We start from the raw sequence: 24,369 nt of genomic DNA, 5'->3' as shown, positions 1-24,369 counted from the left end.
AAGCCTGACTCATCCCGCCGCAGTAGAGCTATAGCATTTACTATAAAACCTCTACGCTTTTGAGACTGAAATAAACGGTGTATTTTAAATCTCGAGCACTATACAGGAACAAGGAGTTATTTATTAGTAACTTTCTTTAGAATGACTGTTGTGACAGAACCCATAGCTGCAAACCGACAAATATTGACCAAGGAGTCTTTTAAAAAGTAATTTAAATTTCTCTCTATAAACTCTGTGGTAATCGTGTGCTATTATCATCCAAACAAAAAATGATGATATTAATAATGAACTCACTGCATCAATATTCTAACCTGTGAAATGTTTTGTAAATAGACCAAAATCTTCATTAGTTATGTAAGTCTCGGCCTCGACCTCTGCATTTCGTAAACAAGCGGCAAAGTACTGGATGGTAGCCGATGGGGTGTTTTATGTTTTTTTAAGTAAAATCTTATACTCTAATATTTTAGCATATCATGCTGAACTTTTTACGAGTATCTGCATCAATGCATAGTCGTTTTTTTGCTAAGTACAAGTTTCACCGCTTTTTGGCAAGCTGCTAGAATTATAGGATGTTAGGGAAAACCTTGAAACATTGATTTTTAATCATCTTAGTCTTTTTGCAATTGTCATTTCACTTTGTAGCCGATCATTCCTATAATTATAAAAACCTAAGTAAAACTCTAGAAGTTCGACATGTCTTAGCTTAACAACCCATAAGAAATGATAATCGAGTCTTCTAACGCTGCTGAAGACGAGTAGTTATAAACAAAATTTCCTGCAAGAGAGAATATCCTTTCTTGCTTCGTGTTAATTTTTTCATTATTCCTTCAGGGTGAGATCGATTCCAGCTATCATTGTTACGAAAAAAGAAGAGTTTTCTTTGTTTTTAGAATTATTGCCAGTTATAACAGCAAGATTCTTGCTGTGTGTTATGACATTTTAAAATGTATTTCAAGCCACCACGACAAGAAATCGATGACAGTTAATCTCGAAAACTAAGCAGGAATGAGGAGATGTCTTTCAATAACACGACTGAAATTGTCTACTGTGGCTGCAAACACAGTTGAACTATAAAAATATTAATAACACCATGCTTCTTAAATTAAATAGTTTTAAACTCTTCCTTCTTCGATTTTGAATGATATCGAAAAGCAAGCATTTCTTTTTTTCTTTTCAAACTTGTATAACACGGAATTCACTTAAAGACATGCAAGAGTTCTCTTCATTCGTATTTTAAGGTTGTAGGACACCTTTTCTCCCATGAAGTTTAAATGTGTTTATTCAATGGATCGAATTTTCCTTTTTGTTTAAGTCAATGAAATTACTTACGCTTGATGACTTGTGTCCACAAAATAATTTACAACATAGTGATGATACGAAAATAAAGTATAACTGAATTAAATAAAAGTAGAAACCTGTATAGAGGTTCGATGTTTGTAAAATAAATAATTTATTTAAGCTGATAATTACCTCTTCATTGCGTAATAACTGCGTGCCTGTAAGGAACAAAAGCCTGTTATTCCTTATTCTTAATTTACCTCTCAGGGTGCGTGCGATTCTTTTCATCATTACAGAGTCTTTATATTTACGGCCAGTGGCAAGTTATAGAGTAAAATATGTTTCTATTTACCCAAAGAGACACACACTCAGACTGCTACGAAAAGTTGCGATGTTTATGAATAAACTCTAAACCGTTTCAAGACTGAAAAAAAGCGGTGTGATATATTCTCAAGGACCAGACAGGAACAAGAAATTAATTATTAACAGTCATTCTATTGACTACTAGGACTTCAGCTGTAATTATATGACAACAAATGCTAATGACAGCATTCTTTGTAATGCGTTTTGAATTTCTTACCGGAGAGGTGTTGCATCTTAAAAGGTAAGCCAGTTTTCTTTAACACTAGTGAACACTCCAAGAATGAAAAACTATATTAAACTATTTGGAACATACAACTTCTTTACTTCGAGAAAATCAAAAGGAAAATAAATTGTCCTAACGAATTGGATGCGATATGCGATGCTTTACCTTAAAGCGATTAGTTTTGAGTTTCACAGTCCTAGTATAGAATTTGCTTTTCCTTTTTCTGCTGACGGGTACGATGTTAAATTTGACTTGATACTTCTAATTCTCCAACTAACAAAGTAAGGGCTTTTTTTAAAAGCGACGGATTTAAAACATGAGCCTTACATCACTTTTTTCGAAGAATCTGTCCAAAAGGACATGTTCATTCATATTGGAAATACTCTGTATCAAATCTCGAATTTCACGTTTGCAATGCAGCATAATCGATGTGAATAAAGCAATAATGTTCTTCGCAGGTGAAAGAAAACCTATAAATTTTGAAATATTAACCGGAGAATGAAGAAGTTGAAATGAAATTTCTTTTTATCGACTTTCTACAACTTTCTACGAGTTCCTTTGCGGCGCAAAGTTCTGGAACACTTTTCTTTCTCTAATTTTACGCGAGAGAGAATTCATCAGTATCCCAGTTTATAATCTGACTTAAAGTCACTGCGGAAGGCCTATTTGGTGCACCGTTTTCTTTTCCCGCTGATTAGAAGTGCTGTTTCACAGCACTTTTGTTTTCAGTCATTTGTGGCGGCGAAATAGCGTTTTCCGAAATCTCTCGTTTCAAAACATGCCCAAAATCTCACCTAGAACATTAAAAAAACAATGATATTTCCATAGGGACATTTTTTTTAATACAGTATCTGCAAGAATGCTCCGAATATAACCTTTGATTGTTATCTACAAAAGGCTTGTGTATTTGTTTTTAACACGACGATGGTCGAATTCTACTTTAGTTCTACTTTCCTCGACGGTTTCGAGGTTTCGCGGTGCCTTCAAAGAGATTAAATGAAAAAAGATTGTAACAAAGTCGTGCGGGAACTTGTTTTATTCTGCATGTTCAGAGGGCTGGAGTATTCTTTAAGACTAACTTCAACATAAAAAAAAAAGAAGAAATTGATAGCGTGTACGTAAGTTTGGCAACAAAGCAATCATTAGGTTCACTTTGGATAAATGATTCGAGACAACTTTTCTCTAAATATTTTTGGGGTTCAGTCAAAAAAAATATTTTCCCGGAATAACTAGTAAGAGAATAAAGTTCAAATTGCTTGACCGATCATACTTAATTTCTGCTTCGAGAAGTGTAATCTTCAGGACTTAATTATTTTCAAGCTCCACAGGTGTTCTCAGTCGGTTTTAATTTGCGTCCATGGGGCGTCTTTCCTACAACAGAGACCTCATAACGAGGTTCGGCTAATGTCCATTCTCTATACTGATAAAAAATAAATGTCCTTAATGCTTCAAATTCGTAATTTTCGGTCACGGAACTATACTTAAAACAATTTTTTTTTTTTTTATGGATTTATCTCCGACTTAAATTTCAATGCACAAAGGCTGTGCATTAAGAATCGAAGCTACTTGGTAACGATTTGACGCAAAGTGCTGATCTAATTTCTGGAGAGCTTTTTTTAAGTATGTTAACACATCATTCTCAAATGTTTGAGGGCACTCGTTTTTGAGCAGAGGTGAATTATTTATCTTTTAGGCTTAAAAGTTTCTGAAAAGTGATAATCAAGTCTCCCTGACGTTGGTGAGTGCGGGGGCTCTAAGGAATAATTGCGTGTTTATCATTCGTTATTCCTTTTCGGGGTAAGTCAAATTCTCTGTTATCATTAAAATAAGAAATAATGTTGTTCTCTGTGCTAATAAAACGGTAAAATCGAACGTGCTTCATCCGTGTGTCGATACATTAAAGAAAAAATTGCAAGCGTTTGAGCTCCAACATATGGTGCAAAATATTTTATGTAGGACTTCAAAGGAGCGAGCACTCATCTTTTACCAACACAACCTACGAAAAAAAAAATTTTCATCTCTAAAGAACAATAGAGAAATCGAGACCAAAGTTTTGCCGCAATTCAACAAGCCTTTTTTAATTAAAAAGCCTCATTTCAATCTATGGATTCATAATGCAAATTCAACCTCACATCTCCTCTCTTAAATTTGATTTGGAGGAGGAATCGAATCATTTTGTTCAAACCGAATCTTTGGCGCAAAAGTTGTGCGGCATTGTTTAATAAGGGTGTCGAAAAATTGCAAGCACAGTAATATTAACGTAAGGAAAGCACATAGTCTTGTTTGAACTTTTTTTCTTATCAACTTGCCATGACATGAATTAAGAGGCGATCTCTGTAAGAGCGGTCCAGGGCATTTCGCATCGGAAAAAAGTTTTGCCTCAAACTTTGCCCAATAAACTATCTTTGGTAACAAGTAAATAAAACCACATTAGTTTCTGAAAATACCTCAAAATTACATTTTTAGAGCTCTCAAAAGTCAAAGCTGCAAAAGGCCCTTTTTTGACCTCTTGCGACATCGAAAATTTCAAAGTTGAATAGCCCGGTCCTCGTATCACACCGCATGCAACAAAAAATATTTGGTATTCTTAAAGCGTGTGATATACAAGGTGTATAAAATGCATTTCAATTTTGATATTCGTTTATTCAGAGGCTCGTCGTAATTGATTTAAAAACACTCGTTGGACAGCTTTCTGAAATTGGTTAAAAGTACTCTTTCTTTCTCGATTGATATTGCTCAAGTCCAGACCAGACCATTAAAAACTCCGCTTGATTTCTGCCATTAAGATGTTTGGCTGCAGAAAAATATATAAACATCTTGCACTTATTGATTTTCTTCGCCGAGGTGACTTCGAACTTTTAGCGATATTGCAAGCGTGACAGCCGATTATGCAAATTAGTTCACTGAGCAAACTCCGACCGTTTTATGTGAGTAGCTCAATAAATCTTAGATTTTAACCATTTTAAGTAGAAAATATAGTAGGACAGAGCTTTAAAACCACACCGATTAATACTTTAAGCATTTTAAAAGGCCAAAATTTGACAATTATCTCGTGACGAAAGACGTCAACAACAACGTATCGAATATCATAATTTGATTGGCGCTCGCAAACCCCTTGTAAAAATTTGGCTTCTGTTATTTCATATTTGAGTTCTGATGGCTTACGCTGTTCAAACCTATATGAACATTTCAAAACCAAAATACAGGATTCTATTCAGTGTAACTGGCGATAACAGCACACACTGAAATACACCGTGACCACTGTCACATAATTCAATTGTGTAATTATCCTCAATTGCTTCTCCCTTCTTAATAAAGCAGCAATAACATCGCCTTTTGGATCCGAATTCTGGTCGGCAGGAATAAGAGAAATTTTGTCTGCACACCTGTCTTTATGAAAATTTCTATTCAGAACTCAAAGGAGTTCTTGTGGAAAAGGACCCCGCGATTTTTGAGGAAATAAATTATTACGTTACGTGTGACCTCGTTTTTCCAACAATTAGCTATATCTATACTGTAAAGTGCGTAATTGTATTAGCTGTAATTCATATGTCTCTTTCGGTACTGGCTTGCTTGGGATTAATAAAACTAAATTCTTAAGGAGGTATTCGCCAAAAGAAGTCCTGTTTTCAGTCGCGTTCCTCAGAAACTTCGTTCGGAGACTCACGAGGAGTTTCCGGTTTGTTTAACTTGCCTCAGAGTACTGACTCAATAAAGAGTCATCTCTGCTTAATCCTTTTGTCAAAAGAGAGTTTCACAGAAGGAGAGCTTATCTTTGCAAGGGCTGGCCTGTTCGATGTAGAACACTCAGTTATGGCAAAATGTGGGTCTGCGCAAAGCATAGGCACACTTATGGGAAGTTCTGGCGCCAAAGTTCAGCGTGCCAGTATCCGACACACCCTGGTAGCGATTCCAAAGGGCTAAAGAGCCGGTATTCTGTCAATTTGCAAATTTCAAAGGCCATTTCTAAGATGTATGGCGTTCTATAGAGGTTTACACGATACTGCAGCTGATGGAGCGGATGGTTTCAAGGATTTTCTCCAAATTATAGACGAATTGGAAAGCATGGGAGCAGAAAAGGACTAGTGTAAAGAAGTTCGGAAGAGGCTTCAGGAGAGCAAGTTGTATTTGAAGACTACATACCGTAATCACTGCGAAGAGGACGATAGCAAATGTGCCGATCACTGTAGGGTCTTTGTACTGAGCCATGCTGGTGACACTGACGTTCAGAAAGTATGCAGTCACAGTCACAACGTGAAGTGTGAGGATTGTGAGATGCTGAAGAGTGTTCTTGAAGAAGTAAAAGGCGCTATTTCTGAGTACACAATGCAATTGGGTAGGTTTCAAGCGGAAGACTATCTGTATGAAGCCAAAAATGCTGCCGCTAAGATCTTTGAATGGAGAGGGCATATCCTGAGAGCAGAAACCAGGATCAGTACGAGCGGCAAATTGTCGATACTTTGGAGGGAGATGAAGCATCTATAATAGTTGAGTGGACAATGAAGTTCATAGCCATGAAGTTCCGGGAAAAGCAAGCAGAATGGTTTCCCAAGAGGTAAATCAATTGGCATGTGAGTAGCGTTGTTGTAAGACAGGAGGAAAGCCTGGAAGTAACCTGATACGTACACCTTCTTAACAGCTGTAAAAAAGACTGGTTTTCAGTGCTGTCAGTCCTAGAAAATCTCTTTGTCACCATAAAGTTACGAAATTCAGGAATGAAAAAGGCCTTTATAAGATCGGATGAAGCAGGTTGCTGTCACAACAGTAGGCTAGTATCATCTCTACGAGGGCTCGGACATCAAGATTGCCACTTTCAGCAACTTACACAAGAGGGCCTGCGCGTTTGGAGAGCGTTTAATGTTGGGCCTGGAAAGTATATTCGGTAAAATTAAAATTGCAATTTTTCCACAGAAATAATGACGGATCTGGTGGAAGAAATTCCATTTTTCCCCACTACTGCTCGACGAACAGCATCAGCAGGAGAAAGCAATGATGGCAACGACGGTAGTTCCTATCAATGCCCTGAACCTGGTTGCGATGAAGATTATAAGACCCAGGCCAACCTTGACTTCCATATGAACTAGTTAGTTCATCATGTAAGTCCTGTCCCTGCAAGCATGACTTAAAGTCTTAATGACAAAGTGAAGAGGTAGTGGGTTCATTACTTTCAGTCATTATCATTAGAGGGTGAAAGTTCGACTGAACTGGTTGCAGTGGCCACAGAACCCTTGACAAGTACATCAAAGCTTCCCATGGGATGGGCTCTTCATAAGAGAGGTGCAAGTGAACGGCTTTCGCAAAACGTCAGGCAGTACTTGAAACAGAAATTTAATATCGGATGAGACACTGGCAGAAACCAAACCCAGAGAAAGTAGCAAAGGATATGCGAACTGCTTGCACAATAGATGGAGAGAGAATGTTCGATAGCACAGAGTGGTTATCCAACATACAGACTCAGTGTTTCTTCTCGAGATTGTGCCTTAAACAGCGATCTAAAATACAACAAGAATCGGATGATGCCACCGACGCAGACGACCACTTGATAGGAGCATCCGCGTCTGATGTAGACGAAAGGTGTTTGAGAGAGGCGAGGAACACAGTAATGGATGAGATAGATTGAAACATCCAATCATGTTTGATATCTATGATGTGTGCTCGTTGGCAAGAGAAGCAAGGTTGTCTAGTCTCAAAGTCAAGATACCAAGAGACATATGCGAACATTTTGAGCTCGCATTCAAAACACAAGATACAAAGGCAGCACTTCTTGCAAAAATGGAGGAAATGATTTCGGAGTGCAGTTGTTATGCAATCTAGTTATGACATCCACCTGTTATGCGAATGCGAATCTTTTTTTACAAGAACTCTTCAAACTTATGAACAGAGACTATTATGCAGACAGATGTGACGACCAAATATAATTTTTTTCCCTTTCAGCTAGAAATCCGAGAAATCGCTGCTTTATTTAGAAGTGAGAAGTATTCAGGACAATTACACGATGGAATTACGTGACAGAGTCACTGGTCACGGTGTATTTCAGTGTGTGCTGTTATCGCCGGTTACACTGAATAGAATCCTGTAGTTTAATTTTGAAATGTTCATGCAGGTTTGAATAGCGTAAGCCATCAGAACTCAAATATGAAATAACAGAAGCCAAATTTTTAAAAAAGAGTTTGCGAGCGCTAATCAAATTATGATATTCGATACGTTGTTGTTGACGTCTTTCGTCACGAGATAATAAAATTTGTCAAATTTTGGCCTTTTAAAATGCTTAAAGTATTAATCGGTGTGGTTTTAAAGCTCTGTCCTTCTATATTTTCTACTTAAAATGGTTAAAATCTAAGATTTATTGAGCTACTCACATAAAACGGTCGGAGTTTGCTCAATGAACTAATTTGCATAATCGGCTGTCACGCTAGCAATATCGCTAAAAGTTCGAAGTCACCTCGGCGAAGAAAATCAATAAGTGCAAGATGTTTATATATTTTTCTGCAGCCAAACATCTTATTGGCAGAAATCAAGCAGAGTTTTTAATGGTCTGGTCTGGACTTGAGCAATATCAATCGAGAAAGAAAGAGTACTTTTAACCAATTTCAGAAAGCTGTCCAACGAGTGTTTTTAAATCAATTACGACGAGCCTCTGAATAAACGAATATCAAGATTGAAATGCATTTTATACACCTTGTATATCACACGCTTTAAGAATACAAAATATTTTTTGTTGCATGCGGTGTGATACGAGGACCGGGCTATTCAACTTTTGAAATTTTCGATGTCGCAAGAGGTCAAAAAAGGGCCTTTTGCAGCTTTGACTTTTGAGAGCTCTAAAAATGTAATTTTGAGGTATTTCCAGAAACTAATGTGGTTTTATTTACTTGTTACCAAAGATAGTTTATTGGGCAAAGTTTGAGGGAAAACTTTTTCCGATGCGAAATGCCCTGGACCGCTCTTACAGAGATCGCCTCTTAATATTCTCTCCTATAAATCAAACGGTCACGATATGCTTTGCATCACCAAAATGCCGTAACTCAAAATAACAATGGACCAGGTCTATCAAAAAATATATGAATGCTTAGCTCACTCGTTTCGTTGTCACCTTTTAATCTTGAGGCCGATCAACATTTCAGCTGATATTCTTTTTAGGAAGCAACCTTTATAATTCCCAAATAAGTGCAAGAGATGTAAAAGTTAAGAATGTCAAAGAGGCGAATGAACATGCGACTCAGACATGCAGTTGACTTGCAACCGATTCAGAATGGATTTCTTCATTTCTCTTCCGTTTGTTTGGTTTGGTTTGCGTTAAATCTAGAAAAAACGCTCAATGCATATTCCTAAATAATATGTACCTTCCGATTTCAGCATCAGTGGTAATGCCGTGGAATTCGAGTTTCTCAGTCCTACTGGCCTCTTTGTATCTCATGGACTTCGCTAATGCTAAAAATCCGTGCAAGACCGAAGTTAGCGTACCTGGTATGGCTCTCAGAGGATTCGTCTTAAAAAAAGGTCCCAGTAACAGCTCCTCATGTGTGCGATATCACCTGCGAGAGGGAAACGATATGTCAAAGCTACAATTATGTAATTGGGGAAAAGTCCTGTGAACTTAACACCCGGACCAAGGAAGCAAGGCCCGAGAATTTCCAGCCAGACGATTTACGCTTTTACATGGGACGCATTAGTGGTAGAAGTATATATCCGGTTTAGTTTATTTTACATACAAATCTTTCTCAGTGAGTTCCTAGTAAGACCTCGCTATTTTCCGAGAGCTAGTGTCCGATTGCTTTGTTATTAAATAGGGTCAGTGTCTTAAAGCAAAATTTGCCTTCCATAGTACATTGATATCAGCTAAACTTCTCAGCTCTTAATCATTGTTTTTCCATGTTTAGCCCAGAGAAATATATTTTCAGATCTAATCTGTTTTGCAACTTCTATTACCCTTAAACCATTAATGAAGTCATGTCTATATATTAGCCCCCTTAGGATCTATTCCTGAATTACCAGCGCTGTCGTGCCAAGAGATAAAATTTAGTGAAGGTAAAGACAGCATCAGTAAAAATTACTGGTTGGATCCAATTAATGTCGGGAGCTCAAAGTTGGTTTACTGCGACATGATTTTGGAAGGTAAGTCAGTATACCAAGAACAGAATTTACACAACGTTTGGTCTACCTTTGCCCTGGACTTTTGTGAAATATTTTCACCTTGTCTCAGTGATTTCTTCGATTAATTTTCAAATAGACATCGATGAATGTGAAGGCAGCAATAAAGTTTGTGACGAAAATGCAAACTGCTCCAATACTGTTGGGTTTTATAATTGCACCTGCAAAGAAGGATTTACTGGGGATGGACGCTCGTGCTCAGGTAAACTAGTTACAGACACGCCGAGGTACAATATTTAATTATTTTTCGCCTAAAAACACTAGAGGTACATTTGAGCTATCTAAAATCGAGTGAGTGAATAGCAGACCAATAATACCTAGCATGCTATATCAGTGGACCCTTAGCATTACACAATGCAATTTTAGCAGGAACTACTTTTTTTTAAGCAGCGTTACCCATACATGTTTATGCAAGGAGCTGCCATGATCTCCATCTGGTTTGTTTCTGAGCCATTATGTTAGGAGACTAAAAAATAACATTGGAGAAGAGAATATAATATCTAGGTTGCATGTTTCAAAAACAAAAGACGAAAAAATAGAAGTGCAAAATGCATTTACGGTTTCTCAGATATTGACGAGTGTAAAGGAAATCACTCCTGTCACGTGAATGCTAAGTGCAATAACACCCTTGGATCACATATATGTGAATGTCAGCCTGGATATACTGGAAATGGACAAAACTGCAGAGGTGAATTTAATTTCTTCGTTACAATATTTAGAATAGTCCAGCATGACACGTTTGACTACTGCACCATTCAGCTGCGTTGCAAGACAATTCGATAATTTATTACTCATAACTCGTTATGATTTAGGCAGCCGTTAAAGTGAACAATTTTAATGACTGATGCATTGTTATTCTCCTCTAAAAAATTAACCTTATCACAATGATTGACAGAAGCATGAAAATAAAATTGCTCGTTTGGCTCTGAACCCTGTGCACAGGATGGATATGTTAGTGATTCTCCAAAGCGCTACGTTTTCGTTGACGCTTAAGATATATTTGAGTAAAGAAGTTGAAAATTATTATCATCAAGTTCTCTAAAATAATCAAGATACTACGAGCGCCCTGATTGGTTAAAAAAACAACCGTTGATTGCACCGATAAACCCATGGAAAATTGAGGTTTATCTTATAAAAGTAACAGACCATGTTTTATATCGGTTTACCAGCGTAGTAAACGTCTCCAGATGTTGGGAAACCATTCGAAAAAAAAAAAAGAAAAAAAAAGGAAATCAATCGCCTCCAACTCGGAATTACAAACTTTTCTCGTGTCCTCACAATATCCCGCGTGGGTTATCTCGCCAGTAAACTGATAGAAAGAGCGATGAATAAAGGGGGTATGTCTCTAAAGAAACTGTAGTGCTGCGTCGGTGTAAGAGTATAACAGGGTAATTAAGTATTATCAACCGAGTTGATGACGAAAATTGGCCAACCTAAAGAGTTTTAAAGCTAACCCTCAGAACTTCAGCTTCGTAACACTTTAGGGTGGCCAATTTATATTATGAACTCAGTTGATGAAACCAACTGATCTCACTAATAAGATTTGTGGCAAAAGCGAAAATTGAAAAAAAACAAACAAAAAAAGGAAAAAACCTTTACACCTTTATTGACTCCTGAAGATATTGCATATTTTTCTCTGACCTTATCTGACCAAGTCTTCAACAACTTTTTTTTTACTATGTACGTTCTACCTCAGACATTGACGAATGTAATGAGGCCCATCGCTTTAAAATGAACAAATGCCATCCGAATGCATCTTGCACTAATACCCAGGGCTCATACAACTGTTCTTTTAATCCTACGTTTATTGGAGATAGTTTTGATTGTGAATTTTGGTTTGGTTTTTGAAGGCGATGAAGTTTTAATTTCGTTTCCCACCTTGAATGTAGCAGTCAATTGCTTAGAGTTTAATTTCACCCGACATTCACATCGAGGAGGCATAATTTTACGCTCGCTTGTGCACAAGAACAAACTAACTTTTGATTATGTTTTAAATGATTTAAAAACCTTACACGAACTTTAACATGATGCAGACATGACATTCTCCGTGGAACTAAAAAAAACCTTCAAGAATCTTTAACCTTAAAAGATTCCCTTATGATAATAGCAGCTATAATCCATATTTGACTCATGCAAGCCGATGAATGAGTTGCCAGTAATCGGATTCTTGTGTTTTCGCAAAGATTTCTTGGAGCGCCACGGGCCAAACATTGCAACTCGCTAGAAAGAAATGTATGGTGAAAGGTTGTTTCAAGGTCCAAAAAAACCCATTATGAAGAGAGATCATCGCTTTTTCGCCGCTGTTTTATCAGAATTGGATTGTTTAATAAATGTTGATACAAGGGAAGCGTAAGTTTTGTTTGAACAACCATGAAATATGAAGTAAAATCCACCGATTACCTTTTCACCACGCGCAAGGTTTGTTGTGAAATTGACATCATGTACTGGTCTCGAAATTTTAGACATATTAGCTATAAATCTCCCAGAAATAACTCAATTAAGCCTTTTCAGTTTTTTTTTACGTGAGGCGAGCCTACTTATAGCGTCCAGCATTTTTTTTTTGGCTTGGTAATACAAAAGAGCACTACAACAGCTACATTGAAGCAGCAGGAGATTGAAATGGTGGCTTGGACATTGAATATTATCACGATACATTAAACTGATTGAAAACCTATATTGCTTCTTTGCTGTGGTAGATAAGAACGAAACGGCGTTAATAATCGGCGCAAAACTAAACTCTCTCTTCTCTGTGGATGCCTAGGTACAAATGGGTCGCTCATGGAGCGATGCACAAGTGAATATATGCCCACAGTTCCTGCTGGACTTTCGGTAATCTGCCTCTTCTCCTCCTGGGAGTTCGAGGAGAAAAGTGGCAGCACACAAATCTTGGGATTTTTCTCAAACAAGCTATCACTTGACTTAGGGATTTCCTCGTGTATTTCATCGTTTATTTGATTCTTCCAACGAGCAACAGTTCGGTAAAAACAATTTCCATCCCCGCTGACAAAGACTTCTCTCCTGTGAGAAGGTATATTTTCAGACGTCGTAATTTGTATATTTAAAGCGTTCAAAGGTATGAATTTAGGCTATACATACATAAATACAAATGAAAAGTCTTGAATGAGTTATTTCCTAACGATTTATGGCTAGTTTTCTAATATGTCGAGACCACTACGCCATGACGATTTCACATTAGACCTTACGCAAAGAGAGAAGTTTATCGGCACGTTTTATATTTCGTGTTAATTGTAATCTTAATCCATTTATGATAAAACTGCGGCAAAAAGCGTTGATCTCTCTCCAAAATAGGGCTTTTAGGACGTCGAAACAATCTTCCACCATGCATTTCTTTTAAGCGAGTTGCAATGTTTGCCCTGTGGCGATCCCAGAAATCTTTGTACAAACGCAAGGATCCGATTGGATTGGCAACTCATTCATTCGCGTTATGCCATAACGCGAATGAGTGATACAAAAGGACTGAGACTATTAAAGTTTAATAGTCTCAGTCCTTTTGCAATTGTCATTTCACTTTGTAGCCGATCCTTGCTATCATTATTAAAACCTGAGTGATGCCAATAAAAAAAGATAGGTAACACCTTACGATTTAGATGTTGTTGTACCTTAAGTCTGCGTAGAGCTGTCCTTCCATGCGCTGACTAAGAAAGAAGGGGCTCAGATTCGCATCTTGCAGAATTCATTTGGATCTCCAATATCATTGTTTTAGCCTCTTCGAGTGATGATATTCTACACATTTACTACTTGACCCCTTAATTAATGCATAGTCATTTTTTTGTTAAGTACAAGATACAACATTGATTGGCAAGCTGCCAGAATTATGAGACGTTACAATAGATTTTGAACTATTGATTTTAATAATCCAAGTCCTTTTGTAATTTTCATTTCACTTTGCAGCCGATCCTTGCTATCATTATAAAAACCTGAGTGAAGCCGATCGAAATGAAATTCACCAAACACCGCTATCTGGACCAGTTTTGTGTGACAGGGAACTCTCTGAGGGATGGTATCGTTTTGTGGGAGCTGCAGGAACAAAAATGCAAACAACACGTGTGTCAGCATACAGATGTGGTACAGACTGGTCAGGCTGGTTGGATGATACTCATCCTACAGTGGACGATGGTGAAGTTCTTCGGAAGGTCTGCTTTAGTGATCGCGCTACTGGTTGCAAATACTCAACACATATTTTTGTAAAAAACTGTGGATTCTATTTCATCTACAAACTTCAAAAGACAACTGATTGTCCCTGTCGCTACTGTGGCACAGACTAAATGTGAAGCAGATATACCTGGCGTAGTGAGAGGATTCATAAATCGAACCATAGGTACATGTGTATAAGGTTTTTCACATGTGACGTAGTTTACCTTTCTTCTCTATTGTAAAGATCATCATTAGGTTTTAACCTTGGTGGCAAACAGGTGTTTAATTCATTAGAATAATAATTCTCATCAGATAGCTTCTGTCATCGAGGAGAGTGGAAGGATCTTCAAAGTAATCTTCAAGTAAAATCTTTAAACAAAATCTCAAGCTATTTCGTGCCTTCTATTTATTTTATTTTTTTTTTTAATTCTTCCTTACTATCCTTCTTTAGCAGTAATTATTCACTATGGTTATTTTAGCTTAAGTCAGTGGAAAACAAGCAGGCGCTATCTTGCGTTATAGGCGTAGAAAAAAAAGTAATGACAGTCAAAATCTGATGTCCTATGAAATTACACAAAGTTAAAGTAATTGTGACTCACTATTTTAAAACATCGCAAACATCTCTGAGTAATTTGAAATCTTAGTCAAAGATCTTTACGCAATGGCTTCAAAGAGTCCCTATACAGCTTATTTAACTAAGCGCATAGGCACCTCGTTCATTCAAGATTATTCAATTTGTGTAGGTAATCAAGCATTTCCAGTGCAATTTGAAAGAAATCAGCACTAGTAAGTTTTGAAAGGGTAACCAAATTGCATGAACCCGTAGTGCGAGTGCAACTTGCATATTAAGTTTAAAAAAATTAAATGTAACTTTTGAAAGTTAACCTGTTTTTCTGAGGTTAATTCTTTCCCACAACATAAACACGCAAAGAGAAAAGTATTCAGAGCTGCGATGTGCAAAAAATAAGTACTTAGAGTAGTACAGGTAAGTTGTTAGGTGTTGTAAACAACTTTTTACACCGTTCAAGAACATCACCAACAATTTTTCACTGGAATATTGCAGACTGAAATTAAAATCACAGTTTCTCGCAGTGAAATTTTCCTTTTTCATCCTGCAAAAATATTAGTAGAATCCTTTGAAAAATGATGAGCGCGGAAAAGAAACCCACCCCCATAGGCCATTACCTGATATTTCAATATCCTCTGAATCATTTAATGTTCATTTGTCTCTAATTTGCAAGAAGAAACCTGAACACAAAGAAAATGGGGCAAAGCGAGGAGGGTTTATCAACAACGCATCAAAATATAGAAAAATTGTTGCTGGCTTTTCAAAGGAAAGTGATATGAGCTGGGTCACTTTGTGGCTCCCCTTTTTGAGTGGTGTAAATAGACGGGCATCGTGTATGTTATATAATTATTTAACAAACAATGTGTATCACTTTGTAAATACATTTACCTTACACGGATTACTTTCAGCTGAATTTCATAACACGAGCACAAGAGTAAATGTTACAGGCAGTGTAGTCCATGGGCCAGAGTAGGTTCTCGATACCACTCATCTGATGAAAGGTTATGTGAAAGACTCTTAAAAATTCACTTGATAGCAATCGCGAAAGAGTAGCTCTTACCATTTCACTCTTACCAACAACAAATAGGAAATGGTCGGGAAAATGCATGAAATCAGAACCCAGTGTGGTAAAACCAGAGCAATCAATCAAAAATGGTTTTAACTTTACATCACAATGATTCGATAACAAATGGAGAAAGTTATTGAAAAAGATCGTAACGCAACAAACAGCAAAAGGAGAGCAAGATAGTTTTCTTTGGGACTCTCACAATTAACTTAATATTGAACATTTTCCTTGCAAAAAGGTATCTCGTGTAGTTTCTGCCTTTGTTAGTGCTAAGGGATTTACATTAATTTGCTACCACAGGGGGGGGGGTAGGGGGGAGAAGTTCTTAAAAGAACAAAGGGATAAATCATTGTTATCTTTGAGAGCTAAGAATAATGATGGATACCTCTTGCTTCTCTTCTCTTGTAATTTCCACCTTTGCTTGTGCAAAGGGGATATACGTTAATTTACTACCCAAGGGGGGGGGGGGGGGACGGGGTAAGCTCTTTATATAAAAACTAATGGATAAATTGCTGTTATCTTTACGCGTAAGGATAGTAATAGATACCCCCTGCACCGTTGTGCATAAAATGTTCTGAGAAAAATCATATTCACTGGTGAATGAGGTATGAGGTTACTGATAAAATGCGTAAACGCAATGGACGTTTAACTTCCCACGGTTGAAATATTTTTTCCATAAATGTAAACAGTCGGATATGTCGCTGAATAAAGCCTGGTAATAAAACTGTTAGACGTAATATTTCCCATCATCTTCCATTGCTGAATTGCATTATTTATCCTGTCGATGTCATCTGTTCGGCAGAAGGAACAGAATAACGTTTTTGTACACCACGAATGTGAGTACATATGCTGGCGTTACTCTAAAAACAAAACTTAACCAACATAATCAAACGATCAAAACACAGAAAAACCAACAATGAACGTATTAACAGAGATTATGGTTTCTGGATATCTTCTACAGCGCTCCTTAGCAGGATCTCCGAAACTCGGGGAAAAAATTAAAATGCAAAAACTTATACTAACACATCAAATGCAGCACAAAAACTTGTGATAAGTATAATAATTATTTCACAGTATTCGATCGTAAAACAGATGAAAACAATGATATGACGCTTATTATATAAAACTAACTTCGAGTTTTATAGCCTCTTAATGAAGGCGAGAGATCACATGAGATAGCATGGCGCTTGCGCAAGTCATAATTAAAAGCCACACACTGGGTGCCAAAGCCAAAGTAGGAAGAGATAGGCAACCAAAGTGCCCATGAGAGGGTGGGTGTGATAGTGGAGGGCATGTGATCTCTCGTCTTCTGATGATAAGCGAGAGAGCAACTGCGATATTCCAAAAACCACATCAAAGGTGTCACTGGTCAAGGATAGCGGAAGCTAGTCTGTTTCCTTGAAGAACTGGTTTGTTGTAATATTTACGAAAGGTCTCTGTAGACTTCCAGCCTACCTTTGCCATGATCTCATGGACAGGGACGTCTTTTTCATTTGCTTTGGAAACAGATGCTGACCTAGTGCTGTGTGCCGTGAACACCTTAGTATCAATACCGCAAAGTCTAAGAGTTTCCTTAGTCCACCTGGAAATTGTGTCCCTAGATACAGGCTTATAGGGCCTAACATAGCTAATAAACAATTTTGTTTCGTTATTACGCAAATCCTTGGTCTTGTTAATGTATGCTTTCAAACAAGACAAAGGGCAAATTGTACTGTCTGGCTCATAGGCAGCAAAGTCAATCCTGGTATATGGGCTTCTGGGGGTACTGGTCTTGATATGCTCCACGACGTCAAAGAAATAATTATCTTCCTCCATGGTAAGATGCCGTAGATCCAGGTAATGTATCGATTGCCCTCGTTGACTTGAAACTAATAAAATTAGCATAAGGACCTTGTGCGTTAAATCCTTTAGAGACAGTTTTTCATTGGGGTATATAGAAGATAAATGTTTTAAAACAAATGAAACATACCAAATTTTGTCATATTTAGGTTTGTGTCTACGCGATTCAAATACCCCTTTCATAAACCATGTAACGATATGATTGCTATCAAAGCTTCCCCGCCGTCCATCGTAACAATGGCAGACAAGGCAGAGCGAGCAGTATTAAGGGTTGAGTAGCTAAGCCCTTGACGAAATAGCCCCGAGAGAAATTGAAGGGCACCACTCAGTGGTGGTGAATACTAATTAATTTCCCTTTCACGACAAAATGCCATCCATTTTTTAACGTATGTGGCTTGCTGTTTTTAGTGCCTGTCCTCCAAGATGCCATGAAAATGTCGGTAACCTTCTCTGGAAAGTTGTAACGGCTGAAGGATCTCCTAACACAGGACATACCATCAGATGAAGACTCCTGTGTAGTGGATGCGGGCCACGGCGAGAGGGGTGTTGTAGAAGGTCTGGTAGTGGGAGCAGAATCCAGGGCTGTTCGCACAAATGTTGTAGGAGGACTGGAAACCACGTTTGGGTTGGCCAAAGCGGGGCGATTAGTACACCCTGAGCTCGGTCTTGACTCATCTTCTGAAGGCATCTTAGGAGAAGGCTAAAAGGCGGAAAAGCATAAAATTTATGCCCATTCCAATTCATAGTAAATACGTCTACGTGTGGACTGTTGGGGTCTGCTTGCCACGGGCAGTAACTACTGATCTGATAGTTTAAGCGGCTTGCAAACAAGTCGAAATCGAGGCCGGGGTGGCGCAACAGGATCTCGTCAAACGAGTGTGTTTTTAACATCCACCCATGATTATCTGAGAACACGCGTGATTTCTCATCAGCCCCAGTGTTCAGGCGACCGGGTATGTGGACAGCTGTGAGCCAAACATTTCGTGATATACACCATTCCCAAATTTGAACGGCTAACTGATTAAGTTCTTTGGATTTTAAGCCCCCCATGTTGTTAATGTAAGCGAGGGCTGTGGTATTGTCGATCTGAATTTGGATGTGGCAGTTGTTCATATGGCTACAAAAACACTTTAACCCAAAAAAAGGCTGCAAGTAATTCCAATATGTTTATATGGTATTCGGCTTCCGAAGGGGTCCATCTCCCCCCCCCCTCCCCCCTCCCGTTTTTTGATTGCCAAAACAGCTCCCCAGCCCAATGTTGATGCCTCTGACTGAATTGAAGTGCTGGGGTGGACGTGTTGGATATCTCGTTTGAGAGTTTGGGCATTATCACGCCACCACTGAAGTTCCGCTAAAGCGGGAGGGGATAATTGCATTTCCCCCCGTAATCGCCCTTGTTTGCTACGAGTGCGAGATATTTATCCCGCTCAAGATGGCGGTAGTGAAATGGTCCGTACTGAGCACTGGGAAAATTGGACACCTGGATACCGATGACCTCTGCGACCTGTCTAATTGTGGGCATTTTTGTTTTTAAAAGCGAAGCGCAGACAGACAGAATCCGTTGAACTTTTCCCCCCCTAAGCGTAACAATCATAGCAATAGAATCCATTACAAACCCTAAGAAAGTTAATTTCTGAGAGGGTATGAACACCGATTTCTCTGGATGGATATGAAACCCTAATTTGGTAAACAGCGTGATGGTGTCAGTGACATTTTTATGACATTCCGCGGAGGTGTCGCCTTGTTTAGTAAAAATGCGCGGGGCACTGGCTCGGCCATTAGGCAAACAGGTATATTTGTAGAGAGCACCGTCAAACTAGAACTTTACTTGGTGAGACGCGTGGATAGGAACGGTATAATACGCGTCCTTTAAGTCCACCGAAACCATAAAACAACCTGGTCTCATCATGTTTACAGCGGCCTCTAGAGTATCTATTTTAAAATGATGGTGAGCTATAAATTCGTTAAACGCTTTAAGATTAAGAATGGTACGGTGCGTGCCATCTTTTTTCGGTCGTAAAAATATTGTGGAAATAAATTCCTCTGTTTCCTGTGCCGCCGGAATAATAACCCCTTTAGCGAGAAGTTTATCAATTTCAGCCTTGACAATTGAATGTTGGTGACTGTTGATAACTCCAGTAACAATCTGAAGAATAGTAGGGTCAGCCGTAATCGCTTCCCACTGCGGAAAAAAATGTTTGAGCTTTCCCGCTTGAAACCTTGTTTGTGATTTTACCAAGCTATGTACAATGTCGATAGGCAAGGTTGTCATGTTTGCATTACATACCTCAGGCAACTTCATTGTCGCTGGCTCGTTTCGCCGTCCTTTTTCTTTCTCGGCGGCTTTGAGAAGCGGCTTTTGCCAAAAAAATCAGAGGATTTTCCTCTAGAGCAAGGCTGGAATCTGCGCTGGCTCGAGCCATATGTTGAGCACCCAGCGTACTTATCCCCACGGGAAGTCCCGGAATGTTGGGTGCGAACCTCTTTCGTCAACTTATTGGCCTCTGTGATACCCTTCGCGAGCTTTGACAAATCTCCAACTATTTACTCTGAGGTGCCATCAACAGTGGACAGGTTGCATAAAGCTACATAGTCTTCATGCATCTCTCTCTTCATGGCCAGGCGTCGGGAGTGATTCACCTCGCGGTTGTATTTGAGGGCCATGGCAACCGCATCTGTCAGCAAGGTGATCAGTTCTTTGTCGTTGCTGTATTTTCCCAGCGCCAAATCGGCGGCTTTTGTCACGGCTGAAATAGCGCCGATAAGAGTATTTTGCCCCTTCTGCGATCTTACATCTTGAGTTTTCATGGAAGTCGAAAGCTGGCTCCAGATTGAGGGATTCACTTTCGGGGTTCGCAAACTCTTGACATTCTCTGGACGAGGACATTTGTCCAGTTTGGCCTTGAGCTTCTCGTCCCCCATCTTTTCTGACAACAGATTATTAAAAATAGCCGCCAGACCTTCGCAAAGGGGCGGAGAGGTTTTCTCGCTTACTGCTAATTCCTGCGCGAGTTCCTTCAAGAGGTCTTCGCCCGGCATAGCCTCAGTATTATCATCTTTGCCTGCAGAAACGAGGAGCGCGGATAAATCCGCATCCATGTCCGCAGACATGGCGGGCCTGTCATTAGAGGCGGCTTCACCGTCCTCCTCAGAGTCTTCGTGCTCGTTCAGGAGCACTGCGCTCACATTCTCGTTCAAGGTCGTGAGCTGGCTCAGAACTGGAGCCAAGGCAGCTTTGAAGATATCCGCGAAAACGTTTGCTGAAGGCATATTCTGGGCGCCACTGTCCGTTGACGTTCCCGGTCGCTCGTTAGTTGTGTTGTCTTCGTGATCGGACATAATCACAATGAATATGGGCACCCAACTACGTTAGGGCCTTGGCTGGACTACAATTGAGGTAAACTACGTTAGCCTCTCCAGCAACTTGTGTCAAGAAAGGTTTTTAGCGTAGAAAAAACGTCAAAAACCAAGCTCCAAGAATTTGTATGACGTACTGCGTTAAGCGCAAATCGTGCAATGACTTGCGCAAGCGCCGTGCTGTCTCATGGGATCTCTGCCTTCTGGTCATGTGATGGAATTTAATGTTAACAACTGGTTTGAAAACGTAAATTAGCCTCCGTAAAGAGTAAAAAAGCTGACGTTTCGAGCGTTAGCCCTTCGTCAGAGCGATTGGAGGAATTGTGGGTTGTGTGTGGGTTTATATGCAGAAAGTGGAGCTACGCCATTGGTGGGAATATGGTCACGAGAAAACAGGAACAAATTAGTTGAATGAAAAGCGCTCATTGATTCCGTGGGGATTAAGGGTGCCGATTTGGAAGATAAATTTTTGTTCTAGTGTTTTACGGCTTTCCGAACTGCCTAGATGTAAGGAAAGGCCGCAAACTGCCATATGCTGTTTAGAATAATTGGGAAGATTATAGTGTCTAGCGACTGGTTTGGATGCGTTCTTATCATTTCTTTCCACGTCGCGAAGGTGTTCTCGGAATCGTTCACCTAGTCGTCTTCCTGTTTCGCCGATGTATAACTTACTGCAATAAGTGCAGGTTATGCAGTAAATATCATTGGCGGAGGTACACGTAAAGTGATCAATGATCGTAATGCATCTCTTGGGTCCCGATATTTTCTCTACGTTATGAATGAAAGGACAAGTTTTGCATCGTGAGCGGGCACATTTAAAGGTTCCAGATTGGTCATTGGTTTGAAATGAACTCCTGACTAAAAAGTTGCCTATGTTTTCGTCACGTTTGAATGAAATAAGTGGGGGTTGCGAAAAGATAGTGCCAGTCTCTGAATCGTTTTGGACTTATCAGGTAGAAGTTGTTAGTTTTATTTAACACCAAATTCTCCTAACAACTTTACAAAAAATGTGTAACCAAAGGGGAGGGGAGAATTAATAATGAGATCTTGAGAGTTAAAGGATTGAATTAGGCTGAATTAGGTTTGCATGGATGCTGACTCTAAAAATAATGTTTATGCCTTTGTTTTGTGATGCGCATAAAGACATACATGTCCAATACATACAAGTTGCTACGACTCATCTACGGTCGTTGACGAATGGAAACACCGGAAGTCGAATCGTGCGGAAGTGGAGATAAGCAATCTGTGAAAATGAGTAGCATGGTATACCGGATGTCGTATCTCGGGTTAACATACCGGCAGTCGAGGGGCGTTAGCAATGTGTGAAAATGAGTAGCATGAAAAGAGAAAGCGACAACATGAACCTTCCACGTTCTTAAAGCTTAAAATGGCCATATTATATTTATAATATTTCAGAATATTATAAATATGAAATTGAACCTTCTTCCTTCCTACAGCGTTAAACAGTGGCATTAAATGTTGACGAATCGACACGATTCGCATGGGTCGACACGACTCATCATTAGGGACCTTAAGCTAACCACGACAGCGACGGCAACGAGGACAAGGAAAAACAAAAGATCCAATTGGCAGAGCAATAGCTCAGCACGTGAATTTTAAAACTTTGTACATTTCTTAACCGTCCCATACTAAACAACAACGTGAAATCACCACAATTTGCGTAGTCTGCGAACCGAAACCGCGACGGCAAATTATTTTAATTTCCATTTGGAACTCAACACTTCTTATATACGTCATGCTGAAGTTGAGGTTTGGCACCGTAAGAGACGGTAAACAAATGCAGCTATTTTTATAAAATTCCAATTATAGGCAGAAATTCATTTTTTAATCGAAGTCTTCCTTAGCGTTGCCGTCCTAACTGCTTAAGGTCCCTATTTGTGAAGTCGATCCGTCTTGCCGGAATTCGATTCGCAAAAGAAGACAATGCCTACTTAAGCGCTAAATTGGGGTATTCAATGTTTACGAATCGACACGATTCGCACAGATCGACTGGACTCGTCATTAGTAAAGTCGATCCGTCTCCGAAAGTCGATTCGCAGAAGTAAGCGTTAAATTGGGGTATTCAATGTTGACGAATCGACATGATTCGCACGGGTCGACTGGACTCGTCATCAGCAAAGTCGATCCGTGTCACCGAAAGTCGATTCGCAAAAGGTTTGCCATGTGATTACCTCATTTCTAAGGGTTCGTTTTGAAAACTACAACTTTGGAGTCGTTCGATTCGAGTCGAATGTAGTCGATTCGCCGATATCTTCAACCCCCTTTCGTGGCCACTCGGAAACTCGGAAAATCTAGGAACTAAGAAAAGTGATTGGTATCACTTGCATTGCTGTGTATAAAATGTTGCGAGAAACGTTCAATAGTAACAATCCAATGGTGAATGAACAGAGGGAATAGGTGCAATGGCGTTTCATTTTATCGACTTTTCACAACTTTGTACGACTTTCATTGCAGCGCAAAGTTTTGGAACATTTTTCTTTCTTTAGTTTTGCGCGAAAGAGAATCCATCAATATGCCAATTTGTAATCTGACTTTAAATCACTGCGGAACGTCATTCTAGTAAACTCGCACAGCCACAGAATTTAGAAAAGGAACGAAAACTGAATAGTTTCTTTAATATCATGCAGCATAGATTGGAAGGCCTATTTGGTGCACCGTTTTATTCTCTCGCTAGTTAGAACGCTGTTTCACAGTATTTTTTTTTCCCATTCATTTGTGGCGGTGAAATATCGCTTTCCAAAATCTAACAGTTTCAAAACGTGGCCAAAATTTATTATATAGAACATAAAAAAAATGATATTTCCATAGAGATATTTTTTAATACGGTAACTACAAGTATTCTCTGTAAGATATCACCTTTAATTGTCGAACATAGAAGGCCTGTGTATTCGTTTTAACACAATGATGGTCGAATTTCATTTTGGTTCTTCTACTTTTCCTCGCTGTGCCTTGAAGGAGATCAAATGAAAAAGAGCAAAAAAATTAAGCCGAATCTCGTGCAGAAACTTTATTTATTCTCTATGTGTAGAGGGCTGTAGTAGTCTTTAAGACAAATATCAACATTTAGAAAAAAAGTAATTGATATCGTTCATGTGAGTTTCGGCAAGAACAGAATCATGAGGTTCACTTTGGATAAATGATTCGAGACAACTTTTCCCTCAATTGTTGATAACTGAGTTCAGTCAAAAATGTTTTCTAGGAATAAATATTAAGAGAATGAAGTTCAAATTGCCTGATCGGTCGTACTTCTTTTCTGCTTTGAAAAGTGGAATATTCAGGACTCAATTATCTTCAAGCCGCGCAGGTCCGGCGGTTGTAATTTGCGTCCACGAGGCGTCTTTCTTATAA

At 39.0% G+C, this 24,369-nt stretch overlaps 1 protein-coding gene and 1 pseudogene across 1 annotated transcript in view; one reads left to right on the top strand and one right to left on the bottom strand.

Annotated features, from left to right (window-relative positions):
* The window catches only part of LOC149053356 (uromodulin-like), a 272,818-nt gene that overhangs the window by 95,268 nt on the left and 153,181 nt on the right, over positions 1-24,369 (top strand). The window lies entirely within an intron of this gene.
* LOC149053363 (uncharacterized) lies at positions 19,942-21,105 on the bottom strand (annotated as a pseudogene).

This window comes from Pocillopora damicornis, chromosome 1 (genome assembly GCF_964200805.1).
Source record: "Pocillopora damicornis chromosome 1, jaPocDami1.2, whole genome shotgun sequence".
In the NCBI taxonomy this organism is placed as follows: domain Eukaryota; kingdom Metazoa; phylum Cnidaria; class Anthozoa; order Scleractinia; family Pocilloporidae; genus Pocillopora; species Pocillopora damicornis.
This window is presented reverse-complemented; position numbering and strand designations above follow the sequence as displayed.